The sequence below is a fragment of the Chrysemys picta genome, chromosome 1 (genome assembly GCF_011386835.1).
Source record: "Chrysemys picta bellii isolate R12L10 chromosome 1, ASM1138683v2, whole genome shotgun sequence".
Taxonomy (NCBI): Eukaryota; Metazoa; Chordata; order Testudines; family Emydidae; genus Chrysemys; species Chrysemys picta.
Window position 1 is genome coordinate 112,922,134 of NC_088791.1, and position 21,235 is coordinate 112,943,368.

A 21,235-nucleotide genomic window follows, 5' to 3' on the forward strand; every position below is an offset into this window, starting at 1 on the left:
CGCTCAGAACAGAGTCCCCATCAAATCCCACCCCCAGACATCCCCTTGACCAATGACGTGATGGCACTTACGGGGCAGGCACAGAGAGCACCAACCAAGCTGGAGCACAGCGATGGAAGAGCGCTATGACTGACGTAAGTCAAAGGTCATGTGTAGTGCTGGGGAGGCAGCAATTGGCTGGGTGGGCCCAGGCAGGGGAGCAAGGAGGGTCACGGTAGCAGCGTGGGGTTCACTGTGTGACACAATTACAACAACTTTGTGCAGCTGCTGGAGAAGTTTGTACAGGCAGCAAATCCGCCCGCGCAGGGTGTAACCCTGCCACGCTGACTCATAGGTGCTGACTTTTGGTTTTGCCGGTGGGTGCTCTATCCTGGCTTGACCCCCTTATCCAAGGCTGCGCCCCCACTCCACCTCTTCCTGCCCCATCCTCCTAGACCCCCCTGAACACCACCTTCTTGCCAACTCCCTCCCCTAAATGCCTCCCAACAGCTGCTCACTCCTTTCTGCCCCCTCCTGCCTTAAGGGCGAGGTGTGGGTGCTGGAGGGGCACTCTGCCAGTTTTGAGGGGAGGCTATTTTCAACATATTTATACACTTTCATTCTAGTTATTGAAAGTGTGTCTATCATGGTAGCTCCCCTTCCTAATGTTTCCCAGTTCTTGCTCTCCACCTGTGTCCCTTTTCCCATCTCTCTCTGCTCCCCACTTCTTGGTGGTTCTGTTTAGCGCCTGCTCCCACGCATTCAAAGCAGCTCTGTCTCCCCCTCAACCCCACCCCCTGCGGCCAGCCGAGAAACTACATGCCCTGACACAGAGAGAAATTTATTCAACAGCCCAGCATAGAAATGGCCCATTCATTCATCCTGCTGTGTGGCTGCTGTGTCGCCCCAGCTCTTCCCAATCCCAGGGCTGCAGCCCACCCCCACTTTGACTCCTTCACACACACTATGACTTTTGTGAGAGGAGGGGATGGTTATCGGCAGGGGAGGAGATAAACTTTCTCTCTTGGAGAAAAAGCCCCTCAGGCAGGCTTGATCTGGGCATGGGGGCGGAGGAGACAGCTTTGAGCTGGGCAAGCATTACTTTCCAGGCATGAGGCTGCAGTGAAGCCCCTCTGGACAGGTAAAGAAGGGGGAGGGGGGCGAGCTGCGGGCCCCAGCCCAATTTCACTCATCAGACACAAGGGAGAACTTTTCTTAAAGGAGCCATGTCCTTTGGTTTGTTCCCCTGCCCAGCACTAAGGGGGTCTGCAGCTGGTTTCTCCTGGCTGAAGAGGGAGCACAGGTCCTGGGGGAAACACCAGGGTGGGCTGAGAGAGGCTGGCTCAGTCCTTGAGAAAGCCCCCAGCCCATACTCCCCCCAGCAGCCCCCTGGAGCCAGCTGAGAAGCTGCCCGCCCATCTCCCCCCAGCCCCCTGCCAAGAGGCTGCCCACCCCTCTGAAGCTAGCCCAGAAGCTGCCGTGCCCTGGCTGCTGGTCCCGCCTAACCCAGCTCCCTCTACCCTGAAAATCAGAAAGACTCACTCACCTCTACCTGCAGTCTGGGAGCTTCAGCAGTGGCAGGAGAAACAGCTGATAGGCAGGGACTTCCCGCCAAACAGCTGATTAGCTGCAGCCAGCCAAAGAGCTGATGAGAGCTGCTGCAGCATGCTAAATAGCTGATTGGCAGTTGCCTGATCTCCCTGGGGGGTGCTAAGCAGCCTCTTCCTCCACCCCCCTACGAGCCTCCAGCGGGGGAGGAGCAGCCTTAGCAGCCTTCCCAGACTGAGCTCAGGCATGATTAGGGTGTACCTGGGCACACCCCATTTGCACGCCTATGACTCATAACCATTCAAGTAGGCAGTAAGATCCTGTGAGGAGAGAGGGTATCACTGTTGGATCAGGCTGACAGTGCATCACACTGTCCAGCTTACTCAGTGCTATGGGAAGGGGGTCTGTGGCAAAGGACTGGCCCTAGAAGCAGTGATTTGTGAGGTCAGGACATTATGCTTCTGAGCCAGCCCTATGGTTTTCATAGATTCTAGGACTGGAAGGGACCTCGAGAGGTCATCGAGTCCAGTCCCCTGCCCGCATGGCAGGACCAAATACTGTCTGATAGACATTTATCTAACCTACTCTTAAATATCTCCAGAGATGGAGATTCCACAACCTCCCTAGGCAGTTTATTCCAGTGTTTAACCACCCTGATAGTTAGGAACTTTTTCCTAATGTCCAACCTAAACCTCCCTTGCTGCAGTTTAAGCCCATTGCTTCTTGTTCTATCCTTAGAGGCTAACGTGAACAAGTTTTCTCCCTCCTCCTCATGACACCCTTTTAGATACTGAAAACTGCTATCATGTCCCCTCTCAGTCTTCTCTTTTCCAAACTAAACAAACCCAATTCTTTCAGCCTTCCTTCATAGGTCATGTTCGCAAGACCTTTAATCATTCTTGTTGCTCTTCTCTGGACCCTCTCCAATTTCTCCACATCTTTCTTGAAATGCGGTGCCCAGAACTGGACACAATACTCCAGTTGAGGCCTAACCAGAGCAGAGTAGAGCGGAAGAATGACTTCTCGTGTCTTGCACACAACACACCTGTTAATACATCCCAGAATCATGTTTGCTTTTTTTGCAACAGCATCACACTGTTGACTCATATTTAGCTTGTGGTCCACTATAACCCCTAGATCCCTTGCTGCCGTACTCCTTCCTAGACAGTCTCTTCCCATTCTGTATGTGTGAAACTGATTTTTCCTTCCTAAGTGGAGCACTTTGCATTTGTCTTTGTTAAATTTCATCCTGTTTACCACAGACCATTTCTCCAATTTGTCCAGATCATTTTGAATTATGATCCTGTCCTCCAAAGCAGTTGCAATCCCTCCCAGTTTGGTATCATCCGCAAACTTAATAAGCGTACTTTCTATGCCAATATCTAAGTCGTTAATGAAGATATTGAACAGAGCCGGTCTCAAAACAGACCCCTGCGGAATCCCACTTGTTATGCCTTTCCAGCAGGATTGGGAACCATTAATAACAATTCTGAGTACGGTTATCCAGCCAGTTATGCACCCACCTTATAGTAGCCCCATCTAAACTGTATTTGCCTAGTTTATCGATAAGAATATCATGCGAGACCGTATCAAATGCCTTACTAAAGTCTAGGTATACCACATCCACAGCTTCTCCCTTATCCACAAGACTCATTATCCTATCAAAGAAAGCTATCAGATTGGTTTGACATGATTTGTTCTTTACAAATCCATGCTGGCTATTCCCTATCACCTTACCACCTTCCAAGTGTTTGCAGATGATTTCCTTAATTACTTGCTCCATTATCTTCCCTGGCACAGAAGTTAAACTAACCGGTCTGTAGTTTCCTGGGTTGTTTTTATTTCCCTTTTTATAGATGGGCACTATATTTGCCTTTTTCCAGTCTTCTGGAGTCTCTCCCGTCTCCCATGATTTTCCAAAGATAATAGCTAAAGGCTCAGATACCTCCTCTATTAGCTCCTTGAGTATTCTAGGATGCATTTCATCAGGCCCTGGTGACTTGCAGGCATCTAACTTTTCTAAGTGATTTTTAACTTGTTCTTTTTTTATTTTATCTGCTAAACCTACCCCCTTCCCATTAGCATTCACTATGTTAGGCATTCCTTCAGACTTCTCGGTGAAGACCGAAACAAAGAAGTCATTAAGCATCTCTGCCATTTCCAAGTTTCCTGTTACTGTTTCTCCCTCTTCACTGAGCAGTGGGCCTACCCTGTCTGTGGTCTTCCTCTTGCTTCTAATGTATTGATAAAAAGTCTTCTTGTTTCCCTTTATTCCTGTAGCTAGTTGAGCTCATTTTGTGCCTTTGCCTTTCTAATCTTGCCCCTGCATTCCTGTGTTGTTTGCCTATATTCATCCTTTGTAATCTGTCCTAGTTTCCATTTTTTATGTGACTCCTTTTTATTTTTAGATCATGCAAGATCTCGTGGTTAAGCCAAAATTTTGCCAAATTTTCTCTCTTTCCTAACCAGCGGAATAGCTTGCTTTTGGGCCCTTAATAGTGTCCCTTTGAAAAACTGCCAACTCTCCTCAGTTGTTTTTCCCCTCAGTCTTGATTCCCATGGGACCTTACCTATCAGCTCTCTGAGCTTACCAAAATCCGCCTTCCTGAAATCCATTGTCTCTATTTTGCTGTACTCCCTTCTACCCTTCCTTAGAATTGCAAACTCTATGATTTCATGATCACTTTCACCCAAGCTGCCTTCTACTTTCAAATTCTCAATGAGTTCCTCCCGATTTGTTAAAATCAAGTCTAGAACAGCTTCCCCACAGTAGCTTTTTCAACCTTCTGAAATAAAAAGTTGTCTGCAATGCAGTCCAAGAATTTGTTAGATAGTCTGTGCCCCGCTGTGTTATTTTCCCAACATATATTTGGATAGTTGAAGTCCCCCATCACCACCAAATCTTGGGCTTTGGATGATTTTGTTAGTTGTTTAAAAAAAGCCTCATCCACCTCTTCCACCTGGTTAGGCGGCCTGTAGTAGACTCCTAGCATGACATCACCCTTGTTTTTTACCCCTTTTAGCCTAACCCAGAGACTCTCAGTCGGTTAATGGACCGACTAAGGGACACTCAAAGACAGGGCACCATGCTCCTAGGCCAGCCTGTAGGTCAGAGTATGTATGTGTGGGAGGCTGGGTGGAGGGGGATAAGGAGACAGGTCTGTTGTCATACAGAGTATACTGAACTTCAGAAACATTCAGGTTCTGTTACTCGACAGTCCAGGAGAGACCGTGCTGATCCCACAGCAAAATGCATTCTCGCTGTTAAAAGGGAGAGTTCTGGGGGCTTCACATCAAGCTCAGGGGGGAGGGATAGCTCAGTGGTTTGAGCATTGGTCTGCTAAACGCAGGATTGTGAGTTCAATCCTTGAGGGGGCCATTTAGGGATTGGGGCAAAAAAAAAAAAAAAACCTGTCAGGGACAGTACTTGGTCCTGCTAGTGAGGCAGGGGACTGGACTTGAGGACCTTTCAAGGTCCCTTCCAGTTCTAGGAGATATTTATATCTCCATATATTACCACAGTGCACTAACACCCCCTTCACACCAGTAGTCAGGCATCTCCGGTGCCCGGATATCATAGGCCACAGCATGCACCATAAGAACTGGTAGAAAAGTTTAAAATACATGGAAGGAGTAACAGAATTAAATCAAAGACTAGGGTTTATAATTTTAAAAAGGCCAATTTTAACAAACTAAGGGGACTGGTAAGGGAAGTGGACTGGGCAAACGTATTAATGGATTTAAAAGCAGAAGAAGCCTGGGATTACTTTAAGTTAAAGATGCATGAGCTGTCGGAGGCCTGTATTCCAAAAAAGGGAAAAAGATTACTAAGCAAGAGATTTAGACCGAGCTGGATGAGCGACCGACTCAAAGGGGCGATTAGGAAAAAACAGAAAGCATATAAAGAGTGGAAGAGGGGAGGGATCAGTAAGGAAATGTACCTAAGTGAAGTCAGAGAATGTAGAGATAGAGTGAGAAAGGCCAAAGGCCGTGTAGAGTTGGACCTAGCGAGGGGAATTAAAAGCAATAGTAAGAGGTTTTACAGCCACATAAATAGGAAGAAAGCAAAGAAAGAAGAAGTGGGACCGCTGAAGTCTATTGCCGGAGAGGAGATTAAAGACAATCTAGGCATGGCGCAATATCTTAATGAATATTTTGCATCGGTGTTTAATGAGGCCAATGAAGGTATTAGGGATACTAGCACCACTATAGAGGGGCATTCGGGATGGGGGATTACCGTATCCGAGGTAGAAACAAAACTTGAACGCCTTAATGGGGCTAAGTCGGGAGGACCGGACGATCTACATCCAAGAATATTGAAGGAATTGGCGCGGGAAATAGCAGGCCCGTTAGCGATAATATTTAATGAATCTGTAAACTCGGGGGTGGTCCCGTTAGACTGGAGAATAGCTAATGTGGTTCCTATTTTCAAGAAAGGGAAAAAAAGTGATCCGGGTAACTACAGGCCTGTTAGTCTAACATCTGTAGTGTGCAAGGTGTTAGAGAAAATTCTGAAAGAGAAACTAGTTGAGGACCTGGAGGGTAGTGGCAATTGCGATAAATTACAACATGGTTTTACGAAGGGCAGATCGTGCCAAACGAATCTGATCTCCTTCTTTGAGAAAGTAACGGATTTATTAGATAAGGGAAATGCGGTGGACCTAATATACCTGGATTTCAGTAAAGCGTTTGATACTGTACCCCATGAGGAATTATTGGTTAAACTGAAAAACATGGGGATCGATATGAAAATCCAGAAGTGGATAAGGAATTGGTTACTGGGGAGAATGCAGCGGGTTGTATTAAAGGGTGAACTGTCGGGTTGGAGGGAGGTTACTAGTGGAGTGCCTCAAGGTTCGGTTTTGGGACCCATTTTATTTAATCTATTTATAACTGACCTCGGAACCGATTGCAGGAGTGGGCTGATAAAATTTGCAGATGATACGAAGGTGGGAGGCGTTGTAAATTCGGAGGAGGACAGGGATATCCTGCAGGGAGACTTGAATGAGCTTGTGAATTGGAGTATCAGAAATAAGATGAAATTTAATAGTGAAAAGTGTAAGGTGATGCATTTGGGGATGACTAATAACAATTTTAGTTACAAGATGGGGACGCATTGGTTAGAAGTAACGGAAGAGGAGAAGGACCTAGGGGTTCTTGTAGACCGCAGGATGACTATGAGTCGACAATGTGACGTGGCGGTGAAAAAAGCCAATGCTGTCTTGGGATGCATTAGGCGAGGTATATCTAGTAGGGATAAGGAGGTCGTGCTTCCGTTGTACAAGGCGCTGGTGAGACCTCATTTGGAGTACTGTGTGCAGTTCTGGTCTCCCATGTTTAAAAAAGATGAACTCAAACTGGAACGGGTGCAGAGAAGGGCCACTAGGATGATCAGAGGAATGGAAAAGCTGTCGTACGAAAGGAGACTAGAGGAGCTTGGGTTGTTTAGTCTGACAAAGCGAAGGCTGAGAGGGGATATGATTGCTATCTTTAAATATATTAGAGGGATTAATACAAGGGAGGGAGAAGAATTATTCCAGCTTAGTACTAACGTGGATACCAGAACGAATGGATACAAACTGGCCGTGGGGAAGTTCAGACTTGAAATTAGACGAAGGTTTCTGACCGTCAGAGGGGTGAAATATTGGAACGGCCTACCGAGGGAAACGGTGGGGGCGACGGACCTGTCTGGTTTTAAGATAAAGTTAGATAAGTTTATGGAGGGAATGGTTTAATGGTAAAACATAGTAGTCAAGGAAAGCCAAGCAATGGTGGGTAAATAGTATAATGGCTAACGGGGTCGGGCTGGAGACTCTTGCCTATATGCTCGGGGTCTTACTGATCGCCACATTTGGGGTCGGGAAGGAATTTTCCTCCAGGGCAGATTGGCTGAGCCTCTGGAGGTTTTTCGCCTTCCTCCGCAGCATGGGGCAGGGATCTCTAGCAGGAGGGTCTCTGCCGATTGCAGTCACTAAAAACAGGATTGGGGACTTCAACAGCAGAGTCCAGGGAAGGGGTAGGGACGGTTTTATGGCCTGCAGCATGCAGGGGGTCAGACCAGATGATCATAATGGTCCCTTCTGACCTTAAAGTCTATGAGTCTATGAGTCTGTGAGAGAGGGGAGAGAATGTGGTGAGTCAGAGAAGACAGACGCATGAGAAATGACTCTCGCTCCCCAAAGAGCATTGTTGGAATACAATCTTCCAGCAATGGGCACCAGTCTAGAGGGTCCCTAATCACATCAGACTAACCCAGTCTTGAGAAGGACTCAGGGCTGCAAGACAGGTCACTATGGCTCATGTATTACATCCCCATACACATTTCCTGCTTCAGCCTTCTACCCAGCTCCCGCCTTTTTGCCTGCTGCCCCATCACGCTCCTCTCCCACACTATAGCTGGCAGCAAGATGGAATCTCTTATACAATTTAGCTCACGAATGAAGGGGTTAGATACAGCTCTAGAGCCAGCCAGTTCTGATCCCAGCATAGCAAAAGCGTCTTAAAAAAACACAACAGCCTCAGTGAGACAGACCCACTTACTGTCGATTTTCTCTTCCTTGCGTCCAGAGATCATCCAACTGCAACCGAGATAGCAGATCCTAGTCACCGCTCCTTCAGACAAATCGGTACAAAGCAAAGCTGCTATTAAAACACAGAACAAATCAAACAAGCCTACACTGGCAGTTCCAATTCCTTGTTTTAGTTTCACTTTTATACTTATGGCTTGTTGTAGGGTGACCAGACAACAAGTGCGAAAAATCAGGACAGGCGGTGGGGGGTAATAGGAGCCTATATGAGAAAAAGACCCCAAAATCGGGACTGTCCTATAAAATCAGGACATCTGGTCACCCTAGTTGTTGTGTTTAGATGCTGGATGTGATTATTAGAACTGGGAGCACTGGCTGCTGGGAGTCTGAAAGGACAGGAAACAGGAAGGAGGGGGGAGGAGTGGAGGAGGCTGGGAGAGTTACAGAGTGTGCAGCTACAGCTTGGAAAAGAGATTTCCACTGTAAATAAAGTTCTGTTGAAGTTGTTAATACTTTGCTTGGTGGATACAACGCTTGTCTAGAGACTTCAGAATATATTTTAAAAGAAGAGAAGGGGAGGGGGGCAGGAAAGGTTATGAGAAAAAGAAACTAAAGGAATGTAAGGAGCAGAAAGCCTTGGCAGGCCAGGTGAAGAGGGCTGAGGTAACAATAGGCTGAGCTAGCAGGAGGACATTCCAGAACTGCTTGGAGAATGGGAAATGGAGACCCAGAGCAGCAGAAACATTACGACACATCCTCCACACAGGATATGGTCAGGGGAAAGGAGAGTTCTCTGGTGGTTCTCAGATAGCCAGCTGGTCACATAGCATTTCCTCATCCTTCTATCCCATCTGCTAAATTTTAACCTCTTCACTGCCCTCACGTGAGGTGTCATTGTCATCTCTGTGTAACTGTCACCCACTCATAATCTGACAGTTTTACAAAGATGACAAATGTACTCTCAGGAGAGGCTTGGGCCCAGGCTATTTTACAAACTGCATTGCTTCCTACTCTGAGGCCCCACCCAAACTGCCACAGAAATACACATCTGCTGAGCTATTTTAATACAGTTCAGGGTAAGCCGGTTTAAACTAGGGTGACCAGATGATAACTGGAAAACATCGGGACCGCCGCAGGGGGAGCGCCTTTTCAATTGTTACTCTCACCCGTCTGGGTCTTCGGAGGAGGGTCCTTCAGTCGCTGACGGTCTTCGGTGGCATTTCGGCAGCGGGTAATAAGCCTTGCCGCCAAAGAAAGAAGTACCCTCCGCCAAAATGCCGCCGAAGATCATCAGCGACTGAAGGACCCTCCGCCGAAGTGCCGACGAAGACCCGGACGGGTGAGTGTAACAATGGAAAAGGCGCTACCCCTGCGGCGGTCCCGATATTTTCCTAAGCAAAGCCTAAGCAAAAAGAAAAAAAAAACCCAAGCCCGAAACAAAATATTGGGACAAATGGCGTGCCGACCGTACTTCGGTCGGGATGCGGGACAAACTGCTCGATACTGGGACAGTCCCGATTTTATCGGGAGTCTGGTCACCCTAGTTTAAACACAGTTTTGCCTGGCTTTTGAAGACCAGGAACAACTACATTGTAAACACCATTTAAAAGACCTTTTTAGTCAAGATCCCCAGCTAGTCGTATTTAAACACACTTTTAATGGTTTTTGTCCAATCAACATTGACTATAAGCAAACTGGGCTAAAATCATCCCTGATATAATTCCATTTTTACTAGAGCTGAATTTGGCACACAGGGCCAATTCTGCTCTCACACTAGATGTAAATCAGGAGTAACTCTGAGGTATACTAGCATCAGAGCTGGTCACACTAACAAGAAATCATGACAATTATTGTAATTTTGAGGGTGTTTCCACTTCGCGTGGTTCAAAATGGACCCCTTTTGGTTTTTTTAAACATTTTAAATCAAAAATGTTACAAATTGTGTTTATCAAAGACTGTTTTCAGTACATAAAAAGAATAACAATCTAGATCAGAGGTGGGCAAACTATGGCCTGTGCGACCCTCCTGCCCAGCCCCTGAGCTCCTGGCCCAGGAGGCTAGCCCCCAGGCCCTCCCCTCCTGTTCCCCCTCCCCCACAGCCTCAGCTCGCTCCACCGCCGTCACAATGCTCTGGGTGGCGGGGCTCTGAGCTCCTGGGGGAGCGCCGCTGCAGAGCCCGGCCTGACCCGGTGCTCTGTGCTGCGAGGTGCGTGGCTGTAGCGCCACCAGCCACCAGTGCTCCAGGCAGCGCGGTAAGGGGGCTAGGAGCAGGGGGGTTAGATAGAGGGCAGAGGAGTTTGGGATGGTGGTCAGGGGGCTGGGGTGTGGATAGAGATCGGGGTGGTCAGAGGGCGGAGAACGGGGGTTGAATGGGGGCAGGAGTCTGGGGGAGCAGTCAGGAAGGAGGGGGGTGGTTGGATGAGGCACGGGGGGCAGTCGGGGTGGGGGTTCTGGGGGCGGTCAGGGGACAGGGAGCAAGGGGGTTGGATGGGACAGGAGTCCTGGGGGTGGGCCGTCAGGGGGCAGATGAGGGGGGAGTGGGCCATGCCTCCCTCCCTTAACTGGCCCTCCATACAATTTCCAAAATCTGATGCAGCCCTCAGGCCAAAAAGTTTGCCCGCCCCTGATCTAGATAATTATTTAAATTACAAATGCCACCAAAAATTAAAAAAATCAACAGTTCTTGAAAACAAAAAACAATCTCCAAACAAGTCATTTTTTAATAATGCTTTACATTGCAAGATAGCAACTGGCATTAATTGATACTAACCATGATCAGAATCAAGTTGCTGGGGCTTAAACCCCTGTTAGTGTGGCTGCCCTCTGAAAATTCCAACTGTATTCGACAACAGGTGCCAGACCTGTCTCTTCCCTCTCTGACTCCACTCAGCTGAAAGTGACAATCAGGGCCGGCTCCAGGAACCAGCCGAGCAAGCTCGGGCTTGGGGCGGCAGATTCTAAGGGGCGGCATTCCATCCAATCCTAGGGTGGCACGGCCGCCCTTTTTTTTTTTGGTTCGTTGCTCCAGCCGCCCTGTAGAGGGCAGCGACGTGGAGGAGGGGAGTGGGCTGCGCGCTCCATCTGCCCCAGCACCGGTGCCAGGTCTGCAGCAAGCCTGGCAGCCCGCATCCTTCCCTCCCCGCCGATCTTCAATTCACCTGCAGGCGGGATCGGTGTGGAGCCCTCCCGGCAGGCAGCGCAATAGGAGGGGCCAAGTGGCTAGTACCCTGGCTGAAGGAAGCCCTGGCCACCCCCCTTCTCTCTTTCCCCCTCGCTCCCTCACCCTCCCCCCCGCTAGCTGGGGCGCTCACTCTGCTGCCCGGGGCACGTCTGCAGCGCAGGGAGTCCCGCTAGCCAGCGCGGCCGGGGGAGGCAGCTGTGAGCTGCCAAGTAAGTGGCACCAAAAGTTTGCACCTGGCTACGGACGCCCTGAACGTGTTTTTTTTTTTTTTTTTTGCTTTGCCACTCTGGCCGCCCTGCATGGGTTTTTTTTTGCTTCGCCGCTCCGGCTGCCCCGCACATTTTTTTTTTTTTTGCTTGGGGTGGCAAAAAAGCCAGAGCCGGCCCTGGTTACAATGGTTTCTCATGGGTGCGCACAGGTGGAACGGAGTTCAACACCTGTGGTATGAAGGGGTGGCCTACCTGTAGTTCTATCAGGGACCTACCACACTGTCTTGCAACAACTGTTAACCTTGACTGAGCCTTGTTTTCAACTCCAGCTGAGGGAGCATATATGGAGGGCATCAGGGATCCATGCTTGATGGCCAATTTAAACATGTCAGAATGTTTTTTAGTGTGGATACAGCTTAAGATGGCCTCTCCTCTGGGGCAGTTTCAAGGAACTGGAGAGTATAACCTCTCACCGAACACAAGAGACACACAGTGCTCCACAGCAACTATTAGTTCCCTAAAAACAATACAAGGATCAGAGGATAAAGTGTATGAGGAGAGGTGAGGGAAGAGAAATGCATGTAGACTAGAAAAGAAAGTTCAGCAGGAACAAGAGCTCTGTCTATAAATACCTTCAAGGGAACAATATAGATGAAGGAAGGGAATTACTCCAATTATCTGAAAGTAGTAAAGCAGAGAGCAACAGCCTAGAGCTAGAACCATAAAACCAAATTCAGGTTAGGCATTAAGAAAAATGTCTTTACAGAGAAATAGGGCACAGACTCCAAGAGAAGAGTGTTGAGACATCATCAGTGCAGAGAGCAAAGGGATTAGACAAGACACATGTACGAAGAAACTGTAGTCCACAGAGCACTGACTGGTGGTTCTCAGATAGCCAGCTGGTCACACAGCATTTGCTCATCCATACATCCCATCTGCTAAATTTCATTTAAGCTAAAAATGCACAAAATACTTCCCTAGCAAGACTTTTCTATGTAAGCAATTGCAGTAGTTGCCATGAGGATTGTATGTAAATACAAGGGGAGGTGATCTGTGAGATCATAAGTGGGGGGACAGGTGTTCATCAAAATCCTCTCTCTATTAAAATGTGGTCCATACTATGAAAAAGTTTGAGAACCCTGCACTAGCAGGAATAAGGACAATGAGATTGCATTTATATCATATGTAAAAGGATCCCAAAGCACTTTATTAATCAAGCTGTACCAAATATCCATATAGTAGTCACACCACCTGCTACTAAAACATAGCCCTCTCTGGGGTGAAACATGACAGCCATTTTAAGCCCACAGCAGTGAACAAAATGGAAAGCAGAGGGGAATTTAGCGAGATAAAATGTAATTACTCAAGTTGGAATTTGGCCAGACACCAGAGTTAACTGGCCTATCCTTGTGAATATCATGGTTTCTTTAATGTCAGGGCCTTAATTTTAGGCCTCCTTGGAAAGCCAGGCATGCCACAGGGAAACTTGTACAATACAGAGGATCAATACAGATTAACTAGGAGGTGTTTTCCATAAGCAACTGCCTCTAACCCCAGTTCTGCCAATCCCTCCCTTTTCTCATTCAACCGAGACCCATTGGAGAAAACTAAAGCCCTGTCCACATTACCAGTGGATAACATGGTTTGTGGCTACATAACACAACTTTAAAGGCACATTGGTGCCCTGTTGCACTATGGGAAAGAGGACTTTTACAAAGCTTTCAATTGTCTTTTAGCAGCAGGCAGGTATTCTCAGTGAAGTACCCTGGATGCAATTTCATTCCCACACTCCAACCCAACAGAGCCAGTTTTCATTTTATTCATCCATTCTGCAAAGTTCATCTTTCTTCTCCAGCTTCCGCTTTCAGGACCAACCCATTGCATCACAGCTCAGCATGACAATGTCGCAACACAACATCACTGCACTAGCCCAAAAGAAATATTAGGACACTTTGATGGTTTGCAGGGCAATGTGAAAATCAAGGTAAAGCATACACAAATCGTGTCTGGGTAACGTGTTCCTACTAACCCATTTTTTAAAAACAGTTTTGCTAATCCACAATGAAAGTGGAAAGACGCTCCCTGAATAGTGGTTTGAGAGTTGAAAGATTGGTGTTCTAGTCCTGGCTCTGCCACTGGCATGCTGTGTGACCTCGGGCAAGTTACTTAACCTCTCTACTCCAGTATCCTTATCTGTAAAATGTGGATAAAATTAATGGAGATATCCTATCCTATCTCCCAGAACTGGAAGGGACCTTAAAAGGTCATCGAGTCCAGCCCCCTGCCTTCATTAGCAGGACCAAGTACTGATTTTGCCCCAGATCCCTAAGTGGCCCCCTCAAGGATTGAATTCACAACCCTGGGTTTAGCAGGCCAATGCTCAAACCACTGAGCTATCCCTCCCACCAGGGATGAGCCTTCCCTAACTACTTCACAGGGGAACTGTGAAAATTATGATTATTTATTTGTATAACCATAGTACCTATCAACTGCAGTCATGGACCAGGACCCCATTGTGCTTAGCACTGTACAGACACAGAACAAAAAGACAGTCTCTGCCCCAAAGAACTTACGATCTAAGATTAGTTAGTGTGTGTAAAGCACACCGAACATGCAAAGTATAAGTAAGTACTAAGTATTATCAGTTATTAAGGATTGACTGTCTCACAACACTTGGGATGACTAAAACATCCCCACCAGCCTGATAAATAACTTTTGTCTGGCTGGACAAATGAGGTGGTCAGTGGGAGATCTGCAGGGAGGAAGAGGCATGTCTGCTGTGGCCTGTGCTTGCAGCTTAGCATCCGAGCCTGTGACCCAGCAAGTTCACCTACAATTTGCTCCATCTATGCACATAAACTCACCCTCAGGCTGCCTTTTCATCCATCCTGAGCTGCATCTACACCCACCTGATGACATTTAAAAAGAGAATCACAGTTACAAGAATTGGAATCTGGTAATGCAGAGCCAGGGAAAAAGCTACACTCCCAGGTTAACAATTAATCACTCAGGGAATGAAGCCACTGATTTGTAATCATTGCCTGGCTCTCAAATATAATAGCCGTGAATTCCTGTGACCACCGTCTGAGACGAGGCGCTTTGGGCTATTCCCAGTGCACTTGCTAAAATTCAAATCAGTTGCAGAGCAAGTCTCTTAGCTCTGTGAGCTCAGCCGCTTATCAGCAAGAGGAGTCAGTGTTGCTAGCCAGCAGCAGTCTGAATAACCTCCCCTCCTCCCCCCATCACTGTCCTGCTACTGAGCTGAGGTTTCATTTTCAAGTAACCCTAAGTAAGAACTGCATCATCTCTCCCCTGCACCCTGCCAGGACTGTTCTCTGCTTCCATAACCCCAGGCTTGTAGCTACAGTAACTGAACGGACAAAGCAAAGAAAACCTTTGTATGGTAACACCAAGTCACTAAGGGCCAGTGCTGCAAGGTCCGGAGCGCCCTCAATTGTCAGGAATTGATGTCACCCTTTAGAGTAGGGGCTCCGCACTGCACAAAACCAGGTCCCAGGCTGTTTCCAAGGTTTCTATGCAAGGCACCTAGAGAACATTAGCAGGGCCCCAAGTCAATTATTTGTTTTTTCCCCCACATCTCTTGTCTCTCTCCAATCTTGGGCAGTAAAAAAAGAAAGCAAACTGGGTAACAGACTGCATGTTGTACCTCCTGCTCTCAGGGTTACCGAGAATCCCTGTCTTGCTCACTCTCTCACTTTAAAGGAAGGAGAAAACCCAATGAGCTCCCGTCAATGTGGGAATTTTTTCCATTAGTAATTTCACATCAGTGCCTGCCCCCACTGTCTAACCTTCACCCCACACACACATAAAAAAACACTTATCCTCTCTAGAGCTTATGCTAGACATGCTGTTGCCCCCCAAATATCTGCACAGATAGGGGATGCATCCGAAGAAGTGGGCTGTAGTCCACGAAAGCTTATGCTCTAATAAATCTGTTAGTCTCTAAGGTGCCACAAGTACTCCTGTTCTTTTTACAGATAGGGGAGTTATCTTCCTTAATTCTACCCACTATAAGCTGCAACCTGCTCCTGTGCATGAGGCAGGGAACAGAGGAAGAGACTAAGGGCTTGTCTACACTGGCAATTTACAGCGCTGCAACTTTCTTGCTCGGGGCGTGAAAAAACACCCCCCTGAGCGCAGCAAGTTTCAGCGCTGTAACGTGCCAGTATAGACAGAGCACAAGTGCTGGGAGCCGCTCTCTCCCGGCGCTGTGCTGCGACTACACAAGCAGGGCTGGCTCTGGCTTTTTGGCCGCCCCAAGCAAAACAAAAAACAAAACAAAAAAACACGGGGCGGTCAGAGCGAGTGCAGGGGGACCGGCTGGGGGAGGGAGGGGGAAGGAGCGGGCGGGAGAGAGAGAGAAGGGGGCGGCCAGGGCTACAGCAGGGGCGCTGCCACGTGGCCCCTCCCGCTACGCCGCCTCCTGCCGCCTGCCACGAGGGCTCCGCTCCGGTCGGCGGGGAGGGAAGGAAGAGGACTGCCCTGCAGGGTGCTCTGGTTCTCCGCGCCGCCGCCCCCTACAGGGCGGCAGGAGCGGAACAAGAACAACAACAACAAAAAAAGCGGCCATGCCGCCCTAGGATGGAGCAGAATGCCGCCTCCAACAATCTGCTGCCCCAAGCACCAGCTTGCTCAGCTGGTGCCTGGAGCCGGCCCTGTACACAAGGTATGTTAAACTGCTGCCACGGCAGCGCTTTAGCATTGCCAGTGTAGACTAGCCCTTAGGTCCAAACAATACTATAAAATTAACTATGTTGGTGGATGTTTCATCTTGTAGTGTAGATAGGACCTAACCCAACTCAGATCTGCCCTCCTTTCCTACGAAAACCTTGGCTAATCCTGCTCAAAACAGGAATAGATGACAGTAGTTAGGACCCCGGGCCCACACTAGTACTGGCAATAAAAATTCCTACCACTGATGAGAAAAATAGTCCAAGTAGACAAGACCAACTATGTTATGACAGTGTTTGCTTTCAGCTGCAAAGGTGTAACCAGCCTATGTTATAACCAGTATGGCATAGTAGGCTGCATAGATGGGACTGAAGGCAACACCAAAACAACTGTGGCACAACCACGAAATAACTGGGTCTGCCAATAGGGCAGTAGCTATACTTTACACAGGAACTTTTCTCTTAACTGTGTTATCATCCTATATTTCCACAGCAAAAGCTACCTTAAACAGCTGGATGCAATTCCTCCTCAGAACTTATTAGGGTGACCAGATGCCACAGATTAAATATCGGGACGCCGGGGGGGGGGGGGGGGGGGAGAAAAAAAAGGCCGCGGGGGAGGGGGGCAGAGAAGAAAAAAGCCGGCGGCGGAGAGGGGAAAAAAAACAAAAACGGCCGGAGCACCCCCCAGCCGAGCCGCGCTCCGGGCCCCTCCTGCAGCTCCCTGCCCAGCCGTTCCCGGGCTCCGTCGCCCTGGCCCCGCAGCAGGGGCTGCTCCGCTCCACCCCACCAGGGCTGGGACACTCGCCCCTGCAGCCCCGGACAGCCCCTCTCCAGCCGCACGGAGCTCGGGGACCCGGGCAGGGGGCGAACCAGGTAGCCGGGCCCGGGCCCCTCCCGGCAGGAGCGTGTCCGCCTCCGACCCACCGCACTGCCCCGCGGGCTGCAGGGCTGGAGCAGCCTCCGCACTGCGCTCCCGGCCCCGAGCCCTGAAGGCGGCGGTGAAGCCAAGGGGCTTGCCCTGGTGACCCTAAGTGAGCCTGGCACACCGAAGGGGTCCTCCCAGGGACTGGTCCAGAGCACGAACGTGTGGGTGCGGAAAAGGGCTGCTTCATGGTCCCGGTGAAGCCGGTCTGAGCAGTTTCCCTCCCATTTGCTACCTGACTCCGAGCTCTGCCCCCGGAGCTGGTCCAGGCTGGAGCGGAGAGCACAGGGCTAATCACCATGTTAATGCGGTTCCCTCCTGCAGCATCACTACACCAGGGGAGTGGGTTCCTGGGGCTGCGAGATCCGAGGGCCCTGGGCCAGCAGAGGCACTTTCCTGCCCAGCCCCAGCACTTTTCCAGAGCTCGCTCAATCCCCTGGATGGCGGCAGCAGACAAACCATCCTGTAACCGCTGCTTGGTCTCTGGTCCGTGTTCCCCCAGCACCAGCCGCTCTCCTCGACTGTGCAGCGGCCTGGGCAGGAGCCCCCTCGTTTCCCTCCTGGGGGAGCAGCCCCCTTGCCCGCCCGGTGCCGGAGCTGACTCACCAGCTCCAGAAAGCGCCACCCTCCCTCCCAGGCTTGCGCCGCCATGCTGCAAGCCTGGGAGGGAGGAGGAATTCCGCTGGTTGGGGAAGAGGTGGGGCCAGGGCGGGGATTTGGGGAGGGAGCCAATGCGGGAAGGAGGGGACGGAGCTGGGGCGTGGAGGGGGGGGCGAGAGTCCCTCCAGGACGACAAAATTGCTTGTTTGTCCAGTGTCCCGACCGCACATCGGTCGGGACGCGGGACAAACAAGCCAATATCGGGACAGTCCCGATAAAATCGGGACATCTGGTCACCCTAGAACTTATACCTATTTTTGCCTGAAGTTTATAAGCTAGTTCTCCCACTCCTCTGTACTGTTTACCCTCTGGGGGAGAGAAAGGCTGGATGCTTTGACACAGATAGTGACGCACTTCATCTGGCTTTGCTTGAAGGTGCAGGGAACTGGAGGAGAGAGATGTTTTTTGGTGTTAAAGAAAGACAGACGTTTGTTGCTGCTTTCCCTCCTTTCTTTTGTGAAGATTCACTGCTGGAAAGAAGCAATGAAAGGTGATGTAGTGTAGCCAGGGAAAGTTCATAAAGCAATTGCCTGTGCTACAGAAATGAACAGGTTTAAGTATAGTTTAAACAGGTTTGAAACACGGCTAGGGCTGGGGGCGGAGGTGGCAGGAAGCACAGTGTAGGGGAGTAATAGGTACCTATATAAGAAAAAGCCCCCAAAATCAGGACTGTCCCTATAAAATCGGGACATCTGGTCACCCTAATTCAGACCTCACTCTTGGATGCTGAAGGGTGACAAGACAAGGAGTATCAAGTTACCAATTATTGCTGGAGTCTTTGGGATTCCTTGCTCAGGAAAGATGACTAACATCCACCAATAGCCTTGCTAGACTGTCCTTTTCTCCTTCACAGCATCAAGGTGAACATTTTTCAAGGTATATTGATAAGGGGCAGCAGGCAAGCTGCCTGGCCAACATAATAGGTTCAAAGACTTCAGTCTAGGAACGTTCAGACTCTGCCCAAACGAGGGCCACATTGGAAACTTGCTAGTAACATGAGGGGAGTGGCTAATTCACATAAAATAAATCAAGAGCAGCCCCAAGGCTACTTGGGTGAAGTTGGACCATAGCACGTTGGAACCTGCAGGCTCCTTGACCACACCAATGCCTGAAGGAAGAGCGCAGCTTTGGACAACACAGTAGAATTCCAATGAGTGCAATCTGGCCTGAAGGCATGTTTTAGCCACCCTAGCATTAGTTACCATTTATTTCACTGATGTAAACCCGTGATGGCTACACACCGTGATCGTAGGGAACAGGGATAAATCCCTGTGTACACTGAGCCAATCAGGCTCTCTGGCAATGTATCAATTGCTATGCCTGTTAATCACTGAAGCTCAAGGAAATACACTTAAAAGAAAACAACAAACCACTAGACACATTGAGCAGCCAGGACAAGCCTACCCTGTTGAAATTACATTGTAATTAAAACATAATAAAAACTGGCATTTATTGATGAGTTATATTAACCCTGTCTGAAACCATTTGAACAAATTAAGCCTCATAATGGTATTTTTCTTCACTGTTAAAAGCACTAAGACATGACATAGATCAATGATAATACCCACGTTGGCTCTTTGTAATTGGAAGAAGAAAGCTTTGCCGCTGGAAAGCTTCAATTGGCATGGCTTCAGCCAATAAGAAGGCACCTACAAGGGACCCTGCTGGCAAGCCCCAAAAGATAATGCCAGGGTACTTACATGGGCATATAAAGCATGCTCTCAAAAACACTGCCAGGAGCCCAGCTGTCCCACTCCAGGGGACATTTCCAGGGCATTTGCATGAGCAGATACCAATGTATGCCCCAGAAACCATTGCCAGGGCCCCTGCTGGCACATAGCAGTGGATGCTTCCAGGGGACTTGCACAGTCATATACTAGTGCCTGCCTCGAGTGTCAGTGCCCCCCTATACATATACCACAGATCCTACATGGGCACAGACGTGTCTCTGGGGGGGGGAGGGAGGTTTCTGCCAGGAAAATATACTAGTGAATGCCTCAATGGGCACTGCCAAGGCTGGGGCCTGTGTCCCAGGTGAATTGTTCTCTAGTTGTTTTGCAACGGTTACAAACCTGTAAGGCAGAAAAACTGATAGACCCTGAGCTCCTTCCTTCCTTCTCCCAGCTGCTTCTGTCTCTCTCAAGCCACACAACAGCTGAGCAGATAAACAACTTGCCACCTGCTCCCACCTCCAACCCCGCCCCCTACATCTGATATGTCTCCACCTCCTCATCCAATGCTCTGTTCCTGTGTTTGTATTCTCCTCCCTTAAGGCACAGTCCCCTGCAGCAACACAGCAGCCACTGCTGCGTGCCTTCCTCTTTAGCTAAAGGAGGGGCACATTGTGAAGAAAGCGATAGAGCTGTCTGTTCTCATTGCAAACAAGCTGACACCTTGAAATAACAACTTAGCCGGCATCCAAACTAAGACAGACAGGAAATCCCACCCTCCGTCTTTGCAATGCCACAGCATATTCAAATTCTGAACAGCCTGACCCTCCTCCCCTTCCGCCTGTGCAACTGGGCAGAGAAGGCAGGAGAAGATAAATATTAAGCATGGAAGGAAGATCAAGGGAAAAGGAGGCAAGGCCTATGAAGCACAATAGGAAACTGGGTGGTACCTCAATTTCCCTCTCTGTAAAATGGGGATAATAATGTTTAACTGACATTGTAAAGCACTTTGAGACCTTCAGATGAAAAGTCATGAAAAGTGGCAAGTATTAATTATTATTACTACCACAAAGGGCTCCTAAACATGAATTAAAATAATGGAATGAACCATCCTCAATGCCCAGCAGCCTCTTTCCGCTTCCTCCTTATTTCTGGGGCAGATAAATCATTCTGTTGTGTTGAGTGAAGTATATAAAATAATGAATGGTCTAGAGAAGGTAGACAAGGAACTTCTGTTCTCTTTGTCTCATACCACCAGAACAAGGGGACAGTCAATTAAATTAAAAGGTAGGAAACTGAAAAAAGGAAATACTTTTTCACATAATGTGTGATTACACTGTGGAATTCACTGCCCCAGGAAGTCATTGAGGCCAAGAACTTAACAAGATTTCAAACTGATTGAACAGATCCAGAGTGATCATGATGAATGACAACAAAAATGTTAAACCTCCTACTTCAGGGTTCGGGCCCATTACTGACTTCTAGAGATCAGGATGAGGCCCATGTGCGGGGCAGATGATCCCACATCTGCCTACTGCAGGGTTCTTACACCTTCTTCTGAAGCACCTGGTGCTGGACACTGCTGGAGACAAGATATTGAACTAGATGGACCTCAGGTCTGATCCAGCCTGGCAATTCGTGTGTGTGTGAAGCATCCACAGGAGTGCAATGGGGGATAGGTTTGGGCACATACAGTATGACTTGACATTTTCCCTAGGAACATAGGATCAGACCAGTGATCCAATACCCTGTCACTGACAGTAACCAGCACCAGATTCTTCAGGCAAGATGTAAGATCTCACAGTAGACAGGAATAGGATTAACCTGGTCCCTGGGAAAATTACT

At 48.8% G+C, this 21,235-nt stretch overlaps 1 protein-coding gene across 10 annotated transcripts in view; it reads right to left on the bottom strand.

Annotated features, from left to right (window-relative positions):
- The window catches only part of ADA2 (adenosine deaminase 2), a 44,975-nt gene extending 25,048 nt beyond the window's left edge, over positions 1 to 19,927 (bottom strand). The window contains exons 1-4 of one of the 10 annotated variants that reach the window (XM_065566898.1): positions 19,793 to 19,883; positions 14,309 to 14,353; positions 8,068 to 8,139; positions 72 to 232 (exon numbers count right to left, since the gene is read on the bottom strand). The gene's annotated coding sequence lies outside the window, so the exon portion shown is untranslated. Of the gene's footprint in view, positions 1 to 71; positions 233 to 1,525; positions 3,395 to 8,067; positions 8,749 to 14,308; positions 14,354 to 19,792 lie in introns of those variants that run through there. The other 9 variants (XM_042849597.2, XM_065566911.1, XM_024101979.3 and 6 more) reach the window with 9 other exon arrangements.
- Positions 19,928 to 21,235: the final 1,308 nt, after the last annotated feature.